At 46.5% G+C, this 22,943-nt stretch overlaps 1 protein-coding gene across 3 annotated transcripts in view; it reads left to right on the forward strand.

Moving 5' to 3' along the window:
- The first annotated feature begins 1,153 nt into the window (after window positions 1–1,153).
- grik5 (glutamate receptor, ionotropic, kainate 5) overlaps window positions 1,154–22,943 on the forward strand; it is a 79,812-nt gene continuing 58,022 nt past the window's right edge. For 2 of the 3 annotated variants that reach the window (XM_047335330.1, XM_035637309.2), the window contains exons 1-3: window positions 1,154–1,553; window positions 1,874–2,054; window positions 5,286–7,311. The gene's annotated coding sequence lies outside the window, so the exon portion shown is untranslated. The remainder of the gene's footprint in view (window positions 1,554–1,873; window positions 2,055–5,285; window positions 7,312–22,943) is intronic. The other variant, XM_047335331.1, reaches the window with a different exon arrangement.

Below are 22,943 nucleotides of genomic sequence, written 5' to 3' on the forward strand. Positions count from 1 at the left end.
TACTTGTTTTACATTTAAACATGCATTGAAGTAAAGATAAATTTAGCATATTGTTGTATCGCATATCTATAAAAATGCATAATGTTTTTTAGGACGATCACACTGTCGAGCACTCTGCTGCTTAGGGTGACGACCATAAACTGCAACGTGCCTGGCCCTCGGCCAGACATGGGCCTCGGCTAATTTCCTGCTATCTGCGGTGGTTGTCCAGTCCAGGCATAAAATGACTTGTTTAAAATCTTCAAATCAAACCAGTAACTAACTGCCAAACAAATGTGTTGGGGTAAAGAGTACGACGTTTCCCTCTGAGATGTAGCGGAGGTGAATCACGAAGCATTAAATAGAAATACTCACAAATACTCCGAGAATATCTGTTCTAATTACACAGCTCTTGACTAAATGTACTTAGTTACATGACAAAGCAGTGCACATCGGCACGCACGTTTGATCCAACATCATGCTCTGATAGGATTTATGCCTGTGTGTGTGTGTGTGTGTGTGTGTGTGTATTTACACTGTTTTCTTACCCTGCTTTGTGCATATGATTGACATTATGTCAATATGTGCCTCAGTGTGCCAGCCCAAAATGTGTTTACATCGGATTCTGCTGTGTGTGTGTGTGTGTAGATATGTACATGTTTTTTGTGTGTGACAGTGCGTGATGTGTGTCATTGGGTATGAGGCGATTTGTGCGGTGGTGTGATAGTGTTTGTCACCCTGAGCATGTAGCCATGTCAAACTCTGTCAGGGTGGTTTAGCCTGGCCAGGAATGTAACACATCCCTATGATTACTCTGTCTCTCCCTCTGTCTCTGTCTGTTTCAGAAAGTGTGTGTGTGTGTGTGTGTGTGTGTGTGTGTGTGTGTGTGTGTGTGTGTGTGTGTGCTTTCTTCATGGCCAGTTTTCTTCTATTTTTTGCCTTTCCCCTTATTTCAAATGCTTATCGCAGAGACTGACGGAGAGAGGGGGGGCTGTGGGGGTGTGGGTTGATATTCATCTTTGAGAAAAATACCTAGGAGGGAGAGAGATGGAGTAACGGAGTGGGTGTTGGGAAGGAGGAGGAAGGGAGGGAGGGGGGAATGGGAGGGTGCAGGGAGAGAGAGGGAGAGAGAGAGAGAGAGAGAGAGAGAGAGAGAGAGAGAGAGAGAGAGAGCACTGATTAGATTGGAGAAAGCCAAGGAGGTATGGGTGTACTATTGAGCAAGGGGAGAGACACAGCAGAGGGACACAGAGGGGAGGGTGACTAAGTGAACGGCGTTCGTCGCGTGTCGGTGAATCACAGTGAAGTCCACGGGCAGACGCATGGATTGGACCTGAATCAACAAATGGATACGAAAGAACTGGATGTACACTGCATGTGAGGGGAGTACAAGGGAGGACGGAGAGGCTGCCTTCATATCCTTTTATCTCTGCATCACACACTGCTGTGAGGAACCCACTGGGAGGGAAAGGGGGAATAGCGGACAACTCATTCCTCTCTAACACCTTCGGAAAGCCGAGGAGCCGTGCGCCGGAATAGAGCTGTGGGACTCGCTGGGATTGAATATATGCTCAGTAAGTATTTACATAGGCTGCAAATGGCAGTGTGTGAGCGGCTGTGTGTGTGTCGGTGTGTGTGTGTGTGTGTGTGTGTGTGTGTGTGTGTGGATGATGCCTCTGGCTTCTGTACAGCCTCTGATGCTTTTTTCATGAAGAAAGGGAGAACATAAGAGAGGGAGAGGGGAATGCAAATTCACTTGTGCTGCAATGTGTCTTCTATTGTGACATGATATTTGCATCACTGGACAACCCCCCCCCCCCCCCCCCCCCCCCCCCCGATTTAAACAACTACCCCAGACTTGACTCGATCTGTGTTTGTGCCTTTTCCTCCACAGTACCGGTGTGTGTGTGTGTGCGTGTGTGTGCGTGTGTGCATGTGAATGTGTGTGTGTGTGCTGATAATAGCAGCCCCATTGGTATTCAGTGGAGGGAGCTCCAGGATCTCGCTGCGCCTTTCCCCGGGATGGGATCACAGAGCGGGGATTGTGCTTGCCTGTGGAGAGCTCGCTGAAATGGGTGAGTGTCCGTCCTTCTCCTCCACCTTTTTTTTCTCCCTCTCTCCATTCTCTCTCATCTTTCCCTGTCTTGTTTCCTGTGTCTTTTCTGTCTGCCTTTGCACAGAACATTTTCACCTCTGTTGGGTTCTCCCTTCATTTCCTTTTTGCTTTTCACCCACTCACCCTGTCCAATCCCCCTCCCCACCTCTCCTCCACCTGTTTCCCTCCATCCCTGCTTCTGTCCTCTTTTCATCCACTATCCATCTCTCCTCACCCCAACCTCCCACCCCTCCAATCCAGACATAAACAGACCTGTCCAGTTTGATGGATTTGTAAGAAATCTTAATGCCTCACTTCAATTTGTTGCTCCCCCCCCACTCCATCTCTGGCTCTCCCTCTCTCTTCCCCACTTTGGCTGTGTCACCCCTCCCCCCTCCTCGCCTCCATCCTGCTCTCGGTCTCTTCAAGCTCCTCTCTACATTCTGTTTGAATTCAGACACATCGACGGTGTTTGAGGTCTCTTGCCTGACACGGGGAATGAGCAGAGATGCTGTGGATGTGTGTGTGTGTGTGTGTGTGTGTGTGTGTGTATGTGAACGGATCACCATTCCTTTGTCCGTGTCAATCAATCCATTTTTTTTTATAGCATTTTATGTGGGAACAACTGTGGCACAATGCAGAGAGGGTAGAGGTGTGTGTTCAGCCTCAGTGTGTCTGATTGGTGGAACAGAAGGTTATATAGTAGATCAGTGTGTTTAATTGCTTCGGGCATGGCAGCTGGGACACACACACACACACACACACACACACACATATACATACATACATACATACATGCAAATGCACACACACTGTCTCTCGTTGTACACGCGTCTTTGTCTTTTTGATCCTCGCTGACATACCTTCTGCACACCAATTCACACCCACCAACATCTTTTCACACCTGTGACACAATAACATGCTAGTGGTGCCAACAAAGGCTGCACACACACACACACACACACACACACACACACACACACACACTCACACACACACACACACCCTAGCATACACTGCACACTTACCTAACTATTGAGCCAACGCGCTCACACGGTCTCGTCCTAACTGTTCCCAGGAGGATTTGGGTGTCACAGGAAGGTCAAATCTATCCCCACAACTGTATTGATTGGAGCTGATACACTGAACGGCCTCTAATGTTTCATTTTAACTGGAACATCATCTCAATGGACTCTGGGAAAGGGGAACAAGTCACTGAAACCTATTTCACCATTTTGCCCTGCATGTGCAAAAGAGATGATGTTGACATCCGCTTTTTAGGAAATGCATTCTTTCTGCGCGCCGTTCCAGATTAGGACATAATTCATCACTCGGTTTGCGAGCTGTGAGCGAGGAATTCAGAAATGATGACTTTTATATATTCAACAGGTGCACAAACTGTTGCATAGTAACAGAGGTGACATTACCTTTTGGATAGCTGCTATCTTTAGATTAAGGAGAGCTGTATGAGAAAAAGGAAGTATGATATATTAGGAAATGGAGGAGAAGAAGGGGAAGAAAGAGGAATCTGCCTGGGCTCAGGTAAACATTAGTTTTGCCATCTGTCATTTGCAGGCATATCTGTTTACCTGGAGCATTGTTCGTGTGAAGGGATGGATGACAAAATAGAAGCATTCATAAATGTGACTCTACAGTATGTGTTGTGGAGCTGAAAAAATGATCAAAGTATGAATTATGAATCCTGTAAGGTACAAATCTTTTGGAATGATTACATTCAATTCAAGAGACCACAATTAAATGCCATCGCTATGACCTGTCTGAGGTCTCATACGCCGTCCGAAATGCTAAGAGCCCGGAAACCTCTGTGTACTACTTCCAAATATAAAATCAGTTTGTGAAAAGACGTGCAAATGTGAGCATGTTAAAAGTTAATAGATCTTCTCTCTCTTTTTCATGAGGATCCTTTCATCTATGTTATCATCTTTATTTATTCTCATGTAGATTAACATTTTCTTTTTCAAACAAAGCTGATCAGTCTATCGTTTAAGAGAGAAAAAGAATGAATGAGTAAAACTCAAAAAAATACAATATGCGAGTCTTTTTTGCAAACAATGGAGGAATAAGTAAAGAATTTATGCGGACATGAATGTGTTTCATTAACAAGACATTTTGAGCAGTAGGTTTATTAAAATGTTAACCTTATTAAACCTGCAACTGTAATCCCTGTATCGTGTGTTTTGTCAATTCGTTTGAGAGTCCAAATAAATTCTATCTGTTAAAAAAAAATCAAGTTTTATCCAAATTCAATTTGCAATATTTGCTCTAACTAATGTGATAATCCACACAGACCGTGCAGCCCTATGATGAGATTTGCAAGAATTAAACTTTGTTCCCTTCATTTGTGCTGCCTCACTTCAACATTGCAGTAAAGTAGCTTACTCCCTTTGCGTCTCACGTTTTGGTATCCAAATGATCCATTCAGCATGGCTCACTAGTTCTCTAATTTTTACCTTAGCAAGTTTTCTCTTTTTTTTTTACTTTAGCAAAGACAAGACAACAACAACTGCTGCGGGCCATTGTGCAATAGTTTAGACAGACATGGTTTTTCTTCACTAGAAATTTTGATTTAGAACAGATCATAACTATTAAACCTTCTCCCACGTCCAAACACAAATTTGAATGTGGACTAGGTGACAGCCCTCGTCTACATCAGTCAAGTATGAGGGAACATGAACCTGCACTGCAGTCGTCCTCCTGCCTCAGGCACATCCACCAGTGAGAGGTCTCTCTCTCTCTCTGTGCTCCCTCACGTGCACCTTCGTCTTGGACACTGTGGTGTGTGAGACAGAGGGCGAACTTGAAATTGATGTAAGAGAAAGCAGAAATGTTTGGATGAAAGGAGGACGTAAAATTGGATGGAGAGAACACAGAGAGAGATGTGACAGGGGGGTGGGAGGGAGGGAGGGAGGGGGGGGGTGGAGGGCATTTAAAGATGAGCTTGTTGGGAGAGTGAGAGACGATCAAATCATGGTGAGAGGCGAGAGGAGGAAGGAGCAAACAAGCAGCAAAGTCGGAGGGAAGAGTGACAAGGACGGAATAGACAGCGGGACGACAGGCAGGGTGGAGTGTGACAAGGAGGAGAATGACGTATGCGATAAGGCAGAGTGACACAAATGTCACCATGCTAACCTTTCACGCACTCTCCCTCTCTCCCGTCTCTACTTTGCCCCTGTTCTTCCCCTCCCTCTAGATCCCAAGACTTGCAGAGATGGACACCAAATGGGCAACATGGAGGCCAACGTACACCCCCGAGCGACTAGCTTTCCACACCTAACCGCCTCCGCTAACTCCGAGCATCAGCTTGAACCATCCCAGCGAGGGCTCAGCCTGCAGAGCTGAGTTTGGACAGCGCAGTCTGCGATACCACAGGTTGTCTACAGGAAGCGGAGACAAGCAGAGGGCCACGAGGAAATCGACTGACGACAAACCAATCCGCCTGTTGAGCACACGGCTGAGCTTCCTCCACGAGAAATGAAAAAAATAGGCTGCAGTGATGCTTGAGCAATGGTATGGAGCTTTCGGACACGTCCGGATTTATCGACCGGATATCCTTTTGAGATTACAACACTTTTGTGCACACCTCAGAGCTGGGCCACTTTGCCAGATTGGCTTGTGGGCAAAAGCGAGTAATTGAAAATTCCCCCCCGAGAGGCTCTCTGCTCTAATTTGTTGTGAGGGAGGAGGGCCTGTATTTTTTTTTTAAACGAACAATTAAAAAAAAAAAAAGAACTGCCGTTATCCCTACATTTTTATTTTTGACCATCTTTCTCACACATTGCGGAAAAATACATTAGGAAGCAGCTCCATTCTCCCTCATCCTCCCTCCGTGACGGAGAGTGAAGAGGGACAGACTGTCCAGAATAGATAACGAGCAAGGAGACTGGCACCGAGGAGAGGATAGGAGCAAGAAAAGAGCAGACGGATAGAGGGAAACAGGTGGAGAGAGAAAGAAGGGAACGACAAGAAGAAAAAAAAAACAGGGAATTAACTTGGATTGTTGGAAACCCTCTGAGACTTTGAGTCCCTTTCTAATTCGTCTGTGCCGCGTTGGAGGCCAGTTAGCGCAATGGGCAGGGGAGGGGTCAGGATTTACACCAGGGGGGGCACTTGAGCGGCAGAGTAGGGTCGTGACCCCATGCACCTGCCTGGTCTGCTTCTTAGTGTTTGGCAAGAATGACGGACTGAGAGGTGTCCTGGTGAACAGACAGCTTTCCTGAATGACGGACAAGTTCTGAGGCCGGTTAGACGGACGGACGGACAGGAAGACACAGCCTATTCCAAGTGTCAGGCAGTGAGCCAGGCAGACATCCAGTGCCGGCACAGTAGACAGCATGTGATTCATTGTCATTCTATGCAGTGTTCAAGGAAAAGACAGAGAGAAGGAGAGTTAGCAGAGACGGGAGAAAGAAGAGGAGCATCCTTGTGTTCCGAGTTTATTGGAGAACCTCACTTCCTCTACATCCGCCTCAGTTACTACTGTGGCAAACCCATGCTCTAAAGAAAACAACGACAAAGAAAAAAGAGGCGGGGAAGGAGGGGACTGTTACTGGAGAGGAAATAAAGGTTGGAAGGAGAGAGAGAGCGAGGGAGAGGAAGGGAGGGAGGCAGAAAAACAGCGGGAGAGAGCAGGTGTCGAAAATCCTCCCCCTCATCTGCTTGTCATTTACTCCTTTATGTTCTCTCGTCGTCTGGCGAGGTGATTGGTTTTCTGATGCCGGTGTTCCTCTGCTCGTAGGCCCTGCGCAATCCTGAGGAAAACAAGAGGGGGGCAGACAGAGGGAAGCAGAAAAAGACAGCGTTAAAGGAAAAGCTGGAGACCTGTTTTGATTGACAAATTTTTCACCCCTTCCTGTTCTTTTCTTTTGTCAAGCCGGACTCTTTTTTTCCCCCCCCTGAGAGATAAAGGGGAAGAAAAACATTGGCCCAGTCAATCCCTCATTCTCCTCGTACACAGAACTGAACCTCTCCTTATCTCAGTTGTCGATTTTCCTTGCCTTGATCTGAAGGGATTCATTTCTCCACCCGAATATACAGACTGGAATCCTCTAGATCTGCTCTTTATGTCTATGTAGCGTGAACCCCACCGACTCCCACACAGCGACCCCCTCCTCGGCTAAAGCGCTGAAACCCTGTGGCCTCAGATCTCGACACACGTGTTGACTCACAACTACAGCGATAACATGGCAAAGCGCTTCTGATCCCGTCTGATTCATTCTGTAAGTAGGACTCTCTCTCTTCCCGTGTGTGCGTGTGTTTGTTTTCACATGTACACTGCATGTCATTAGCCCGTATTCACCTCATGTATGCGGGAACACAGATGTGGCCCGTCTCTCTGAAGTGTTGGTTTTATGGTGCCCTCCCAGCTTTTCCTGTGCTTTCCTCTGCTCTAGGCAATTTGAGCGCGTGTGTGTGCGTGTGTGTGCATTTCCGCCAAAGAGAGAGATTTTGATCTTACAGCCAAGCTTACAACAGCATCAGAGTGGTGTCAGAAGGAGGCGCATTTCTGTTTGTGTCTGTGTGTGTCTGTGTGTGCCTACATATTGGTCCTGAGGTTAATTTGAACTAATTAGTATTTTTTGCTTCTCAGAGCAGTTTTTGGTTCTGTGTCAGTGTACTGGCATTCATTAGGGTGAGATAGAAAGGGGATGGGGGTGGGGATGGGGGGGGGGGACTAAAACTGAAGAGGGTGAACCAGCTAATGAGAATGACTCTGAATCCCTGACTAGTTCTTTATTGCCTCCATTTCACGTCAAATGCCCCTGAGCATTACACCCCAGCCGCATATCCGTTCAACCTCCTTTCATCTCCCTACGTTTCCTTGAATGAAGGCCTATACGGAGAGCGAGCCTCTGCAATGTCCTGCATATTACTAAGGCCATCTATCTCCGTGGACACATCCACATCTTTATATACTCCCACAGTCACCAGGCCCTGCACCGGGAGACGCTCAATCAAGATAGTCCCTTCAAACAGACCAATGAACTGTGAATAACGCCATTACACAAACTCCCAGCTCAGAGCGTTACGGAGACGGCGAGATTGGGAGGGTGGAAAAGAGGAAGGAAAGATATGAGGGAGAGCGATTGGAAAGCGAAAAAAAAACAACCATTCTGGAGATAGACGAACAAGAGGAGAAGGGGGATGAGAGAGGAAACGGAGTGTGAGACGGACGGCAGCAGAGGGAAGGACACATGGAGGGAGGGAGGCAGGGAGGGTGAGAAACAGGGAGAGGAAGGGGGAGTGTGGGTCTAGAGGGGCTTTGGAGCAGGAAAAGACCTCTGCTCCATGGGAGCACTCTGGTGGGCTTAGCAAGGCCCTGCTTTGTTCACGCTGTTGGTCAGCCACTCAGAATTAAGATTACTAAATAATACGATTACTGCAGCTGCACGGTGATAACACACTGCTGCCGATCCCCTTTGTCGCCGTCAGAAGACCCGCAGAAGGGAGGAGGAGTGGCATGTGATGGCATCAAAGGCACAACAGCATCGCCTCCGTCACAGTGTCACGAGAGCCCGTGTTGCACAACATGGCTCCTCTGTCCGTCACTGAGGAGAAAAAAAAAAACCTGTTGGTGTGACTTTTCACATGACAAGTGGCCATAAATAAAAGGACGAAATAATGCTTTCACCTCAAATGGAGGATCCGTAATGTGCCATAAATTTTGGACTTGTCTTATCTTTTGTCAGCTGCAAAGGGGTCTAAAAAAAACAGCCTCTCAGTATATTACATGATAGCACATGTGTAAACATAAACCAAAGGGTCTCCCGGTGAGACGTATGCCCCTTATCTCAATGTTTTACTCCGCTTCCTCTGGGTACACTATTTGTTTCATGTTTTCCACGCTTGACAGCTTTGACACAGATTCCTGCCAAGTTGACCTTGCAGTTTAAAGTGTAATAAAAGCCGGATTCCCATGCTGTGTGTTGCACATCGATACATGTTCTTCTGGTAGTTGATAAATGGTCTCCCGCCCCCCGAGAGAGAGGGCGAAACAAGCACGCAGTAGAAATTGCCGTCCAGTCCTGCTCAGCGGAGGTAAAGCTCAACCGTCTGAATGCAACTGCACTAATACCAGGGTTGGGCTCGATTCAAACCCCCTCCTCCGAGATACGAAGTTTCTCCATTTTCCTCTCAGCAGGAGCTGGGCTGTAGATAATCTTGGAGCAGGAAACAGAAAAGACGCATTTAGCATGATGGCGAAGAGAAACAAATAACAAAGCGGAGCTGAGGGCGCGGAACAAAATCAATGAATTATGACACACGGGGAAAACTTAAAACAAGCCCTAAACCCCTTTAAGTTGGCGGCCATTCATTCCGGTTTCCTTTCCTGTGCAGCGCATTTGTCATCGACTGGAGGTTTTTCATGTACACGTCAGGAAGAGCATTTGCTTCAGTGACACGAAATGAACTCTGATCCCAGGCGCTCCCAGCTGAGCCCTGCGGTCACAAAGTAACCGTGTGAGTCACACTGTAGAACCCGTACAGCTCCAGTCAAAAAGCATCCCCGTCGAGACACATGCACTCCGCTCGGCGAGTCCAGACATGCAGAAAGCCCCCAAAAAAGGCAATTTGGAGGAGATGTGCCAAATGATCAGTTTCACGTCCGCGTGACTCGGCCTCCCCTCCTTAAGTGCTCCTCACAGCGGCAGTTTGCTGTGTTGTTACAATGTGCTCCAATCATTTCGCTCGACTTGGTCTAAATTGTGGCAGGAATGCACATGGTTCATAAGATAATCTTTCATGTTGACTTCCAGTGGTTCCCATTGCCCCAGTTTATACCAGTTAGGTCCTTGCAGATCAGTGAAGCCATCATCCCTCGGGGTTGGATCTTCTAATTGCTGGTCCAGATATTTATTTTCCCGTTCCCCCTTTTGCCCGTGCCTGTTAGCGTTGTGCCGTAGTCATTTTCTTCTCGTGTTATTGTTTAGACAAAACCACACGGTCACGTTGTTTGCGTCATTAATCATTTTTACAGTTCTTTGTTGGGAACATCTGTTTTTTTTCTCCTTCAAAGATGGTCAGCAGCTGTTATTTCCTTAACTGTGCTGCGATGTCGTGAAATGTTTCATTCTGGTGAAAATGCTCCTCACTTATGGTGACGGCAGACAATTGCCAGAAGTTACATCACATCTGCGCTGAATTCATCATTTCCTTGTCAAGTCTCTGACTGTGACTGGCTTCTGCCGCTCTGCCCCGCGATGGCTCTCGCATGACAGTTCACCCCTGAAGTGTTCCAGACAGCTCCCGCTCCAAAGCGGGCCCGGCTAATTTGGGACGCGAGATCTCTTCTAACGCTGAGCAGCACTTCAGTTTCGTCCGCCTTCAATCCTCAGCCGCTTGACCACCAGCGCAAGGCACTGCAGCCGGCACTAAACCTTTGCTCCTCATTGTCTAATGGAGCACAAAAAATGGCCCTGTTTGCTTAGTCGTTTGTCCACTCCTGCTCGCTTCAGGCTAGCTGGCCTTGGGGGAATGATTGAGTGTGTGTGTGTGTGTGTGTGTGTGTGTGTGTGTGTGTGTGTGTGTGTGTGTGTGTGTGTGAGTGTGTGTGTGTGAGTGTGTGTGAGGACAGTGACAAGAAATGGACATTAGGACACACATGCCCTTTCCGTAATGTGTTCCCGGCTGGGCTGTTTGGCTGGCCATAAAGTGAATGCCGCTAATGGCCTCTCAGTTAATGGAGTCATTAAGATCGGATTGCGAGAAGATAAAAGCAATGCGTATGACGCGCGTGAACCGTGTTGAAGTGTGATTGTTTGTATACATGTATTGTTACTTAAACGGCTTTGTGTGTTTCCAGTTACACCCAGGGCAGCGGGAGAGACGGCAGCGACACTCTTCGGCATTAACGTTAGTAGAAAAGGTCGGTATTCTGTCAGTGTAAGTGTAATACGGTCTGAGGCTCAGGTGATCAGACCCGGCTTGTCCTAATCAGCCGGCTGGCAGAGGCTCAGAGAGTCGCAGCTATAATGTTTCACTGCTCGACTGCCGCTGCCTTGTGCGAGTGTGTAAGTGACAAAGGCTGATAAGCCTGATCTCAGGTCACTTCAGGACTCCCCCCTGCCCCAAGAGAATATGGCCAGGCAGGGGAAAGGCATTCTGGGTAGTGTTGCGTGTTGTTTTTCATGGTGGCACGACTGCTCATTAAGTCTGTCGATTTCTTGATGTCGACCAGAGGGTTTTGCTTATGTCACCAAGCTCATCGTGGTCTGAGCTTCGGCTGCGGTTGCATGTTGTATTCAGTGAAACACAGGGACCAGTACGCTGCCGCCTGTGGGCAGAATTAACATTAAATCATATGATAACAATGATTAAAGCAGAATAGAAAACACTTTCTAATTAGGCGAAACAAAGTCAATAGTTTGACAGTTCAACTTTGTGTAGATTCACGTTTTGTTTTTCCCAACTTTGCAAAGCATAACTGTTTTTTTTTCTATCTATCTATTCTTTGTATTTTATGACACCATTTTCAAAATTGAGGGCTGATTCCAAATTTTGTGGCCTAATATAGATGGAAATGAATTACACAGCTCTCACGGCATGCATGTGCAGTTCAAATCGTCGAGTGATTATGCAGAAAGATTTGCATTTATAGTCTTTCTGGTATTTCTGTTTCGGCTCATTGAAAATTGCAAGTCAGCCCGTTCGAGAAAATCATCTTTGGCCTTGACAATGGACATCTGGTTTAATTATTTTATTTGAAATAGGATATCAATGACATAATTTAGGAGTGACTGTCCTGATCAGAGAGTTAATTATCACTCGTCATTGCTGTGTAAATTATAAACTATAGTATATGTACATTGTCTGTTTCTGGAGCTTTTTCGTTTTAAAAGCCTAAAGTGAGACCGTGTCAGGTAATTGTCTGCAATCAGTCTTGTGCTATTCATCCACTCTGTTACAATTCTGCAAAACTGCTTTTGTGTGAGAAATTGTTCAGAAGTCCCTCCGGTTACGGCGTCGTCAGCCTCGGTCTAGCGTTATGTTTTACATTTTCATGTTTCACATTTTCATGTTTCACTGCTGCTCCTGCTGAACAGCATTTAAGATCTCGGTGTACTGATGGCACTTGTCATGATATCTGCAGATATCCACTCTCTCTGAAGATTATCATTAATAGACGGTGGACTCAACTCCGTTCTTCTCTTCAGGATTTGGATTTGATAACATTTGAACTCAAATGCACCCTTGCCTTGTTCCGCATGATGGCTGATGGCTGCCTCGGTACTTAGCTCTCTCGTGCTTACTCTGTTTCGTTTATTTGTTCCACATTTTGCAACTCCAACATGATTACTTTCACTAGAGAAGGCCTGCCGAACACCCAACAGTCCACTCCACGCGATTTTCCACACGTCCTCAGTGTAATGAAAGAATCTGGGTTGGTGGAGAGCATCAGGTTTTAGAGGAGACCCAGTGCGCTGGTGAAGTGGGACTTCTCACCTGGAGAATCTGTCCTCTGGGGGAACAAAATGGATGAACATCATACACAGCACCAACTGTGACTATTCATGCTCGGCTGCCTCCTGCTTCCCACTGAACTGGGAGCATACTGAGAGCCAATGGAAACCGGGGTCAGATCCCTTGTAGGCACAAAGTGTAGTTGAGCACCTACAGTGTGATATTTGCAGGCAGATGTTGTTTGCTGTGTAATGTACATTCAGTGCCAAACCCAAATCTAAAAATATTATCCATCACAAAAGATAATTTTCTGAAACTCTACATTTTCCAAAAAGTGTAGCCTTAAAATAGTCATGTAACAAACCAAATCATAAAAATATACTTCAATGTCCCCAGAATTACAATAAAAACCCAAATATTTTGCTCTTCTAGCACAGGTCTGACTTTGAGTTAAGAAAATATGTTCAAAATGTAGGTTTGTAGCAATTGTCAATAGACCCAACTTCCCTTATACATTACGGAGACATTTGTGCTATGTGTTATGACTATTACACTGCAGTCTACCGAAAGAATCATACAAAGTAAAGATTTCACATCGCATTTTCTAGTCCATGCAAAATGCACCAGTTAAATTCAGCCAGGTCATGTCGCCCGCAGATTCTTCGACCCCTCCTAAGGAATCTTTAAGATCGGTGAATTCACTCGTAAAGAAGTTTGTTACCTTTTGGTCGATGAATCTCTCCGGTGCTCATCTTTATCAGCCACCCAGGTTTTCTCATCTGTTATCACCAATAGTAAACAGCCAGAACTGTGGCCCGATGATACAGCTCATTCAATTATAACACCATGTCTGCTTCCAATTTGCTAAATGTAGTCTTAACGCCACATTTTGTCGCCGCTCTCATATTTTGCTGTGTGTCGTGTGTCCACAATTCTGGTATTCTGGGATTGTGAGTCCGGAGCCTGTATTCAGCTCCACGGATCAGACGCATTAACATGCGAGTCAGTTCCAGCTCAGCTGGCTCGGTGCACTTGGTGATGCAGCAGTTGATTATGGGCTGCAGCCTGATTTTACACTGCTGAATATTTAATTGACTCAATGAAACTCAATACTCCAAATGGGCTCATAGCATGTCATTATAACTGAATTTTTAAAAAAATACAACAGATGTGATTAATTAACACATTTGAGGGTTTATGGACTCTGAATTTTCACAAGCGTGCGGTGGCTCTGGAAAAATATGGCAGCAATTTTTCCCCCTGCGGAGTCAAAACTTGGCTGCGATGAACACCCCTGCCACTGCCCCCTGCCGCAATCACACACGCAGACAATGTCATTTGCAATCGTTGCCTTTCTCTTTTTTTCTTTTCTGGAGCTATAACTTTCAGATCAGCTCGGCTGTGTAACAGTAGCAGACACCCAGGGAGGGAAGTGTTGACTGTAATCAAGCTCATGTGGAGGTGTGCGTGACATACAGCAAAAATGCTCCACCAAAGAAAAGTAACTCTTTTAAACGGCGTAACACCTTCCTGAGGGCGTTAGTTTTCTACTTCACTTAAGCTGAACGAGCACCACCATCATCCAAGTGGCTCAGTTGAAATGAAAAACTTTTTTGTGTGTGTGTGTCTCTGCTTCAGCGGTGCTTGATTTATCCCACGGAGCCGTTTGACCGGTGTTTATCTCAGCCTCCTCCTGAGCCACATCCACTTGCTCAGGAAACAAAGTGTAAAGCTGGACTAATTTATCTTGTGCTTTTCTCTCAGTCTCCCAGTGCTGCATTGACTTTTCATCAAACACAGAAATGAAACACCATATGCCACACGGGCTCATGATGAACTGCATTTGGACACAAATATATTGACGAGCGTTTGTGTTTCTGTATGTCTGCTGTTGACACGTGAACATCTGATGTAGCCAGCGTGTGTTGTATGCGCATGTGTGTGTAACATGCCATGCTTGTTGTGTGTGATATCAACATTGCGTGGGCGTTTTTGTTGTACTCGACATGATGAGTGATCTGTCAGGTTGGGAGCCATATTGCGCTCCCTATGCGCTTGTGTATACAATACCTTCGAATTCCATACGTGATGAAACCCCGCGGGCAGGGGGGGGGGGGGGGGGGTGTGTTTGGTTTCATTGATGCATTCTGTCGATGTCATGAATAGTGGTGTGTAGGTTGGTGCGTGGCAGTTGCGAGAATCGTTGTATTTCTCAGCAGCAGAGTTGCGTTCATGCTGGGAGGAATCCAGACTGCACATGAGACGGTCTTTGATCCAGGCTTAACCGGAGAACAAACTCCTCTGATTCTCGCAGGCCATACCAGTCTATTAACACCTGCAGCCGGCCCCAGCTCTGCTGTCTGCTGCGGCCGGCTGAGCTGATAAAAGTCCCTGGCAGAAAAAATAGGGAAAGTAGGGAAAGTCAGCAGGATAACTGGGGACACAACACACCGTGTGTCTTATAACTGCTAGATTCAAACTGTGAAGCATTGGGATTTTCTGCGCCGATTCAAAATGTGTTGGTTGTAGTAGGTATAATGCAACAGGGCTGCTGTACTGACTTTAATCTCATTGGATGGCAACAAAACCTGCAATGACAGACAACACTGACATATATCCACCTCACCAAATTCATATGGCGAAACAGGTCATCGGGCAGTTGCATATTGAATGAGCCAGTGCGAGCATCGTCGTTCACTCTGAGCCACCTGATGAATATAAGACCCGTGTTCACTCTCTTATAGTGTTGTTTTCTCTCTCCCCACCAACTCCTGAGGGAAGAATCCAGCTCTTTAGCTGCTAAATGGGCCGCTGTGTTCACCAGCTTGTCACTAACTTTGTCTGTTTAATGCCGGGCAGGTAGTGTGCAGGGTTTTTCGTTTTTTTTTAAAGGCTTTTTTAGTTGTAAACAGCTGCGTGCTGAGAGCGGAGAGAGGGGAATCCAACAGACGAGCAAAAACACTGAGCTGAAAGATGCTAAAGCACTGTGGCTCAAGGTAAAAGCTTCAGTGACGACCCCTGTCTAAATAATACATCGGGGGGGGAAGAAGAATATTTCGTCCTGTTAATCCGATCGTTTTCCGGTGGAGATCCGAATACACACCGGGTCGTTCATGAGCAGTTATATGTTGGTTCCCCGGTGAAGATTCATTGTTTACCTGACAGTGTCGGACCTTTGCCCACTCCAGCTAATGAGGAACAAAACAAACGCAGCTATCATTTGCATCAGCGGAAGTTTATTTTTTTTATTTTCACGTAGCATCGCCCCCGAGTCATCACCATTTTACAATTTCCCCCATCTACTCTCAATGGGACGTCATCAGTCGCTAGATGTTTGCCCGACATCCCTGTCTATGTTAATATCAACGGGGCCTCGGAAAGGGGATAACCTGCCTTATTGCTCAATGGATTTACATACAGCATGTAATCATTGTGACTGCAGGCAGTGTCTGACTGATGGTGTGTGTCAGCGCTGTACATGCAGCCTTTGTTTTCATTTGGCACTAAGGCCTGTCGGACCGCGCTGCCACAGAGATCAATAGTACCGTTTGGACCATTTTAACGTGTGTAATTGTCTGTGTGTGTGTGTGTGTGTGTGTGTGTCTGTGTGTGTGTGTGTGTGTGTGTGTGTGTGTGTGTGTGCGTGCGTGAGCGTGCGTGAGCGTAATTCATCTAAATGCTTACCTGTGGGCTATCATCTCTGCTGCCTCCATGTATCCATCTCTCTCAGCGTTGCCGTGGAGCAGAGAATGCACAGGGCTCCTTTCCGAGGGGGGAGACCGCACCCTTAAAACAGCAACCTGATTTACTCTCCCGCAATGGCTTTGATATTAAAACACTGTTGTACAATAATCCCATTTAAAAGAAAAGCCAAATTCAGAATAATATGCTAATAACGGGGAAGGCTGTGTGTGTATAAGCACACATGCTCCGAGGCTTCTCTAGTGAGGGGATGTTGGAGGCAGAGGGCTGGTGTGTGTGTGTGTGTGTGTGTGTGTGTGTGTGTGTGTGTGTAGTGGGGGAGGAGATAGGAAGCGATAGCTCAGCAGAAAGGTGTAAAATCCTGGGGTGGTTTGCTAATCTACCAGGCTTAGGGGGTGGCTGGTTTTGTCCGTGCCCTCATGGAGAAAGAGGGAAGCTCCTCCGGGCCCAGCTTTCTAGCCTCCTGGGCCACAGCCACATGGGGGAACCCAAACACATCGATTAGCCGTCAGGAGGTGAGGGATTGGGTGGGGCAGAGAGGGCGAGGGGGACTGACTCGATCCCTATACTCCCCCTCGGCCCCACCTCCTCAGACCACCTCCTTAAGCTCAGGCCACTGCTTTCTCACGGGAACATACTGGTTCGAGGGGCAAGGATGGGGGGCGTGTGTGGGGGTGAGGCGGGAAAAAACGAGGAAGGTGTGGAGCGAGCGCAAATCGACAAAAAGACAGACAGCAATCAAACAAACAAACAAACTAACAAACACAGGCGAGCGTGCTTCGTTTTGCTCAGATCATAAGCCAAAATCTGGGAGCGTGAGTGTGTGCGCGCATGTCTACGAGTGTGCATGCAGTGCAGCTGCTGAGTTGCTGTGTTTATCTGTGCGAAAGCTTTACGGTAAATAAGGCTCGAGTCTTGGCAGGGAGACAGGTGCAGCAGGCTGGCCCAACGGAGAGCTACTGTAACTCAGGAAGAGAGAGAGAGAGAGAGAGAGAGAGAGAGAGAGGAAGGAAGAGAGCAACCGTCTTGAAAGTGCCAACCGGACAATCTTTTGAAGTGGCCCATATTGGCATATGATGAATAAACATGAGCAACATTTGCTTTCAAGCGGAGCAGGGCTGAAGGTGGGAGGCTCATTAGGAGGCCGAGAGGCGACGTTGATAAAAAAACTGTGGCCACAATCAGCCACGAGCCCCGAGAGTTCATCCGCTGGCGTTTTTATCATTCTACAACTCGCGCTCGTCATCATCGGCTGTATTGTATTCACCACTCCGTAATTTCAAAATTACCTGCCAATTATCTTGTCTGCTACCTAATGACGCCCTTTTGTCAGCACATTTTTAGGAAGGAAAGGAACAAAGCACTACCTCAGGAGTGCGGCGCCATTTCGAGGGCCGGGGGGGGGGTAGGTTCCACATTGCTCAGCTGCCGGAAACAAACGGGTGATAATGCCTATTACTGCTGATAACGACGGTGCAAATTGCATAACTCTCCGAGCACTTCCTCTCCAAATCATAACTCATCTATAGGCACTCCGAATATTAACCCAGTGCTCCCCCCAAGGCTGGGAACATGAACCAGCATAAGCCGATGCAGCCCGGTGTAACGGTGGTGTGATTAGAAACTCCTGCCTGGTGAACGGCTAATGTACTTGCAGGAGTTTGATCGCCTCCAGTGAGGCAGGCTGCTGGTTATGAATAACCTTCTGCATAACCGAGCGCCGACTTCCCCCCTATGATCAGTTAGGGTGAAATAGTTTCCACTGCCTTTCAATCAGTGTTTTTTTGGGGTTGGACTTGGAGTTGTTTTTTTTTTCCTTCCTCTAGCTAACTGAATACATGTCAGAGCATAAGGTGCATCTGAAAGCATTAGAGGAGTCAGTAACAGCCCTTAAGTCTTTCTGAGGCGGATTGGGTTGGAGATTAAACAACATCGGTTAAAGGGAGATGGGAGGGAAAATGTGTTTTGGTCTTATAGGCGTCTGACAGCTCCTCCATAATAGTGAGCTAATCCTTTTTATACAGCGTGTGTGTGTGTGTGTGTGTGTGTGTGTGTGTGTATGTGTCTTCCTTTCCTCGACACATTGGCAGCATCCAGACACCCAAACGCGGTCACCCTGGCACAAAGCATCCACACACATGCGTGCATTCACATACACACTCCTGGGCACAGACACACACATTCATACACAGAGCAGTTTTTTTTGTTTTTTTTGATTTGGCTGAACTGAAGCAGAGTCGTTGAACTGTTGATAATTTCTTGACATGTTTCATCGTTTCGACTTGACATCTGTCAAAACTGCTCAGACCACCGTGGCCAAATAAATGCGATCCTCCTGCCAAGACATTGGTCAGGAGGTATTAGTAAAAGTCATGCTATTGGCCGAGGCGCTGGATGTGAGCGCGCGGCTGCTCCTGCCACGGCGCTACAAGCTAGTTAGACAGCAAATGGACTCATTATAAGTGCTAATGACAGGTGTCCCCTCGCGTTTGGTTTGCTGTATGGGAAACGTTGCCAAACGCCTGCCACCACTACTGTCAAACCCCGCCGTGTGCAAATATTCTGCAAAGGACGAGGTGCCTTATCTCCTGCTGTGCACTTGTTCAACTCATTAAAAATTCATTGATATGTGACATTCGATATCCACTGTTGAATCACTTCAGTGACGCTGGATGTGGCAGAGTCAATTTAACCAGTTAGGCCGCGCCGGAGTAGGAAGTCATTCTGTCCTTTCCATCATTATCTCCCTCATCGCACCCTGTGATTGCTCCGACCAATTAAAATGGATTAGCCTCCCGTCCGGCGCGGCCCTTTCTGCCACCAGATTGTTGTCATTTTCCGAGCATCGCGGCTGCCCGGGCTCACTCTTTGTTTTTTGTTCCACTCTCTCGGGGGCTGTCGGGAGTAATAATTGTGTTTCTCGCGGCGTGATAATGCAGCGCGCTCTGTTCCTCTCGGGTCCGTGCTGAAATCTCGATCTTGTCCCTCTGCAGTGGCCATCTCCCTCTGTATCGGAGGAATTGATGGCATCTCCCTCCCCCGGTGAATTTCCTCCTCTCCAGTTGATTTATCCATTCTCCCCCTATTGCTCTTTTTCTCCACTTCAAATATTCCCTCCCTGGGTTCCCTATCTTCCCCCTTTAACTCTCCGTCACCACCATATTTACCTCCATCTTGTTCACTCTGTCTTACCCCTCCCGCCTCGTCCGTACTTCCCTCAATCGCCCTCTTCTTTCTCACTTCAGTCTGACTCGATATCCTGAAGACGTTTTGCATGTGTCTGCCCAGGAAGCATCAGAGTGTATCCTGCTAAATTGGAATGTTATGGTCAGGCGACACACACACGCATGAGAAACCATTGAGTTAATGGACAATTTACCTCACCTCATTGTTATTGCCTTTACATTCATTAAGCCCCTTCTGCCTCTCTTTATCTTTCTCCCACTCACTCCTTTTATCCTTTATTCTCTGGTGCTGGTTGTCTTCATCCTAAAAGCCTGGCTAGTTACTACCTACTGTATGTTTCCTGTGGCTCTGGTGTTTGCCTTCCTTCTTCCTTCTCTTCCGCTCCCCTCTCTGCCTCCCCCCTCCGGGGTTGAGCTGTCCAGCCCGGTTCCTCCAGCCTACTGGCGTAAATGGCAAAATAATGGTAACAGCCAGCCATAAATCAACCCAATTGAAAAACATCACCATTAGAGTCTCCCTCTCTTTACCTCCCTCATGTGCTCTTTTCTGTGCCCTTCACCTTTGTTTCAGGGGGGAACGAGGGAGGGAAAGATGACTATTAGCAAGTGCTGTGGGGGAAAACGGGGGCCTCCAGAGAAGGTGAAGCATAATGAAAAATAAATACAGCACGTGTCGCATTGTATGCACACATGTGTGTGTTTGGTTCTGTGCACATGCGTTTTTGTCAACTGCAGAAAATGAGATCCAATCTTTAAACTGTTATTGGTATGTGGATGTTATGTGCTCTGGCCTGACCCGAAGCTTAGAGGAGAAGGCTCATGCGGAAGGAAGAATATCTTTGTGTCAGCATATCTGCAATCCATGTGTGTGTGTGTGTGTGTGTGTGTGTGTGTGTGTGTATGTGTGTGTGTGTGTGTGTGTGTGTGTGTGCGTGTGCACTGTATGTGTTTGGCCAGGCAAGTATTACAGGCTTAAGAATGAGACAAGGAAAAAAATGCATCACAGTGAGACAAAAAAAAAAGGCAGAAGGAGTGATAGTGAGAGATAAAGAGAGGCTTGGTGGTAATAAGAAATATGCAACAGTGGCCGGTGAGTGAAGCAGTGCATTAAATGTGCCATGACCCACACTCATGCATGTTGTCGACACGCAAACACCTCAATGTTAAAGATCGATGTGCGACGTCTAAAGAGCATGGCCCCAGTGCTTTCAGGGCATTTTTACTAATCCAGGTTGCAGATTTGCCAGTTAAAAGAGAGAATTTACTGCGTGACCGTCAGTGTGCACACGCATTGTGCGCCCGCCTATGTAGACCAGGTTAAAAAACAAATGGTGCAATCGCTTTCCGCTGACTCGAGATGCACCAACAATGCACCTGACCGCAGCTCGTTTTAGACCCTTTTCTCCAACAAGTGTTAAAATACCAAAAAAAAAAGAATCTGTTCCTGACCAAATTCCTGTATTTAAACTCTGACCTCAATGGGTTTCACCCAAGTGACATGTTTTATCACCTGCTTCTGACGGTATCTAGCCAAGCGTTAACTTTTGGTGCTGTTCAACCAGTTATTTGAAAAATCCTTCTCTGAGATTACTGCCTCCCCCACAGTGCTGTATAGGTGAACTGAATTCTGCAGCTCACAGACAGAAACTGTTTCCTTTAAAAAGGAAAAATCTGCAGCAAAGTGTCTTTTCAGAAGCAACGTCCTGTCCAATGATTCTCAGCCCTCACGGGAAAAAGGTTTCACTGTAGACACTTTTCTAACCAAGAGATAGACCCGATGAAATCTACTGATAGTGTGTTCCAGATAAACATTACAAAAAAGATCTGCAAGATAAGTGAGATGTTCAGCGTGTTGTTTTTTGTGTGTAATTTTGGTTGAACTGTCCCATTAAGAAAAAAAACAACAACTGCAATATTATAATTAAAATGTACCAGTACAAAAACTAATAGCCCTTCAGATACAGAATGCCCCCTTTATATTCTTGGACAATTAACATTACATTAACAAGTAAACAGCAACGTAATGTTGGAGCTAAATACATTATATATTGTTGGGTATAAATGGAGATTCATAAAATGATGACATCTTTTGGTTACATTTTTTACATTTTTAATCAAATTTTAATCTGAAGAATAACAAGTACCTAAAATCAAACCAAAATCCAACAAAACAAATCAACAGCGGAGGAAGGACAATTCGCACACACACGCGCACAAGCACAATAAGCATTCGTGCATGTGATGTATTGCTTGCGCTCACAACTTCCTCACACTTATCTGAAGCATGCGCGCCGTGACACATCTTGACATGTACACACCCCTCCACACATTTGCAAACTCACAGCACAAAGGCCACGCTGCAGAGGTGCTGACGGCTGTCATGTTAAAATGCCCTGGAGGCGGGAGGATTGGGTCCGTACCAACAGGATGAATGGGAGGAGGGAGGGGGGTGGTGTGTGGGGAGATGGAAAACTTTTATTCTTCAATCATTTATCCGGCTCATTTTCAACAAGTGACGTCTACTCCTGCAGAGGGATTAAGTGCACGAAAAGCCAGTGATTCGTCTTTGTAAAGTATTGCAGTCAGACCAGATCATCATACTTTTACAGAATAAATGCCACACAGGGCAGAGCAATAATTCAATATTAGCCTATTGTTCATCAACTTGCTGGTCATTTCAGAGAATACAGGCTTCAGGCACTGACGCACTGGCTTTTTTTTTACGGACCCGGTGACTGTATACACAGTCAATGGTTTCAGCCCTGAGGATAATGGTTCCCTCACTTTGACAAATTCATGAATTCCACCTGAACCGTTATTTTCTCCTAAACAAGTGGCTTTTGTGCCTAAACCTAACCAAAGTCTGACCACAGCTGTGCAGTTATATTCTTTCAACAACAATGGCAACATAGAAAAACATAGAAAAGAAAAGCCAGCTGTCGTCTCCCTCTGTGGGACGTCGAGAACTCGTTGTTTCCACAGTCCCTGTATTCTGTATCCACATAGTCTGTCATCATATCGTCATATCAAATGCTGTGTGAGAGCAGCCTGCATGGACAGGCATAACAACATAGTTTTGGCTATTTCCTTCAAAATGTATATCAATATCTGGAAATGTGTTTCAGCAATATTTCCCCACCCCTAATATTGAACTTCATGTCATGATGTATTCCCATAAAATGAATAAACAGAGGCGTTGAATATAGATGCGCTCCTATGAAAATAGGAGTAGCTGCGGAGAGGCTGGTTGATGAGATGAAGAGGAGGGGTGTGAGGACGGGGGGAACGAGGGAGACGGGGAGTCGGAGATGGGTAGAAGAAGGCTACACGGGATGAGGGAAGTCGGGACTGAAAATGCAAGACGGGTCTGTTGATGACTGGATGATGATACGCTGGGTGGGGGGTGTAGGGATGGAGTAAGGGAAAAAGCTGGAGGGATTGTTGGAAGTAGGGAAAGGAGGGGGATTTGTCCTCCATCCAGCAGAAGTGTGGTCTTCACTGGCCCCTGCGGGACTGTCTTCCCAATCTCCACCCCTTAATCAAGGCGAACAAAGATATGCATG

Source organism: Scophthalmus maximus, chromosome 1, assembly GCF_022379125.1.
Source record: "Scophthalmus maximus strain ysfricsl-2021 chromosome 1, ASM2237912v1, whole genome shotgun sequence".
Taxonomy (NCBI): Eukaryota; Metazoa; Chordata; class Actinopteri; order Pleuronectiformes; family Scophthalmidae; genus Scophthalmus; species Scophthalmus maximus.